Source organism: Arachis hypogaea, chromosome 7 (genome assembly GCF_003086295.3).
Source record: "Arachis hypogaea cultivar Tifrunner chromosome 7, arahy.Tifrunner.gnm2.J5K5, whole genome shotgun sequence".
NCBI classification, from domain to species: domain Eukaryota; kingdom Viridiplantae; phylum Streptophyta; class Magnoliopsida; order Fabales; family Fabaceae; genus Arachis; species Arachis hypogaea.
The window spans coordinates 33,135,134-33,137,661 of NC_092042.1; the positions used below are offsets into that span (position 1 = coordinate 33,135,134).

Below are 2,528 nucleotides of genomic sequence, written 5' to 3' on the forward strand. Positions count from 1 at the left end.
GTTGCCAGGGAGATTAGTGTAATAAGTGTTATAATTTCGGTTGTTGTGAATATGTGAATACTGTGAATAATAGATTTTTGGTTTGTTATTTGACGCTAATTGGTAGTTGGCGTCTCTATCTAAATAGTTTTAGTAGTTACTGACTATTAGGTTGTTTTCATTTATTTTCTTATTCTTGTTTTGCTCTTGATGTGCATGATTTCATTGATTCCTCAGTTGAATGACACAGTCGCTTCCAGACCCGAGCTTGGCCCCTTTTGACCCTGAAATAGAAAGGACTTTAATACATCTTAGGCAAGCTCGGTGCCGGTTAGCATTTGTGCATAGTGAATCAGACTCTCTTGAAGAGCAACCCGATTCACCATCACCTTCTAACCGTGATTCTCATTCTTCACTAAATGAAGGAACCTTGTATTCTTCCGTTGGAAGTATTAAAACCTCTGTGAGGGAATTAGGTGACAACAATGTGGCAGCACCACCTAGAGAATTACTCTAAAGGAGGCCGGATCCCCAGATATCACTTTGCAACTGGTACAAGTTCGGTACCCAAATTTAGATGACAACTTTGAGCTCAAAACAGGTATGATCAACTTGCTTTTGAAATATCATGGGTTGCCCAGTGAAGATCCCCTCAAGCACTTGAAAGATTTTCAAGTTGTGTACTCTACTACAAGAAGGCATGGCTCGGATGAGATAATGGTCATCGTCTTTGCTTTCCCTTTCTCTTTAGAAGGGAAGGCAAAAGAATGGTTTTACACTCAATCTGAGGAATTAATTTCTAATTGGGATTTGTTGTGCAAGGAGTTTCTCGAAAAGATTTTCCCACCTCAAAAGATGGATCACCTAAGGAAGGAAATTTCATGTATTATGCAAAGGGATGGAGAAACCCATTATGAATATTAGGAAAGGTTTAAGAAGTTGTTGGAATCTTATCCTCACCACCGCATTAATAAATTGGTGCTCATAAGCTATTTTTGCCAAGGGTTGGTCCCTCAAGACAAGCTCCATAGTGATGCCTCAAGTGGAGGATCTCTTACAAAGAACAAAACTGCAGAAGAAGCTTGGGAAGTCATTGCGGATTTGCCGAATTCAACTCAACATTTAAGGACAAGAAATTCCCAACCGAAGGCCATAAGTGAAGTCTCACCTTCCGGTGATCCTATCTTGACTAGGACACTTGGTGAAATGACGGTCTTGCTAAGGCAAATTACTTAAGGTCAACAAATTCCACAAATGTTGCTACCTCTACCCCAACCTCATAGAATTGAAGGGCCTTCTTGATGTTGTGACATTTGTGCTTGCAATGGTTACTACACCGATGAGTGCCCTCAAATTCAAGAGGACAACACATTGGCGGTGGCAAATCTTTATCCACAAAGGTCCAATTTCAACCAAGGCAATCAAGGATCTTATCAATATGGAGGAAACCAAGGTCAAGGATGGAGAGACAGCTCCAATCAAAGGTGGACTCAACCATCTCAAGCTCAACCTTATTCCAACCAACAAGTCTATTATTATTAACCTTCTCAAGTCCAACAACCATTCCATCAACCACCACAACCTCACTATCCACCATATCAACCACAAAGCCCACCTCCTTCCCAACCTAATCAACAATCACATTCCCAACCTCAAGCAAGGTATCAACTACCACACACTAGGCCTACCCTCCCTCAAAATAGTCAACCCTCCTCTTCAAACCAATCTCATATGAATGATGCAGTTCAGAGTTTCATGCAAGAGCAAAGGGAGTTTCATAAGAAGCAAGAAACGTACATGGCAACCATTGCCGAAGCTCTATCCCATTTGACTCTTTCACCTTCAAACACTCACAATACCTACCAAGCTTCCACATCTAGTTTTCTACTCTCTCAACCTCAACCAAGTCCCAAGGGAAGCATCAATGCTATCACCCTCAGTGGTCACAAAATTAGATGAAGTTGTTCTTGAGCCTACAAGTTTGAGCAAGGAATCCCATAATAAAGGAATGGAAGAAGAAGTGGGTGTGGTTGGAGATGAGTTGGAGGATATTGCAAGAGAAGAGGAGGATCTATTGAAGGTCAAGGAGCCCAAAAGGAAGAACCCTCTTGAAGAGCCTACACTAATCCCTTTCCTAACGGTGGCTAAAAAGGATAAAAAACATGAAGACTTTGACCGAATGTGGTGGAGATCTTCAAGAATGTGGAAGTTACCGTGTCTCTTTTTCAAGCCATCCAACAAGTTCTAAAGTACGCCAAATTTTTAAAGGATGTTTGCACTCATAAGGACAAGATTGGTGAGCTAAACAAATGTCCGATGAATGACACTATTTCTTCTCTCATTCCCGAAAAGTATAATGATCCCGGTCCTTATTTGGTAACTTGTTTGATTGGTGGGATGGAGTTCATGGATTGCATGTGTGATTTGGGAGCTCGTGTAAGCATTATGCCCCTCCCTATCTATGAAAACTTGAACTTGTCACCATTAAAGAGGTCCAGAGCAAGATTTGTGTTGATGGACAAGAGTATTGTGTCGGTTGTAGGAATTGC

At 41.3% G+C, this 2,528-nt stretch overlaps 1 non-coding gene across 1 annotated transcript; it reads right to left on the bottom strand.

Moving 5' to 3' along the window:
* Positions 1-840: 840 nt before the first annotated feature.
* LOC112704191 (small nucleolar RNA R71) lies at positions 841-947 on the bottom strand. The gene has a single exon (XR_003154827.1). It is a non-coding gene; the product is annotated as a small nucleolar RNA R71 (small nucleolar RNA).
* Positions 948-2,528: the final 1,581 nt, after the last annotated feature.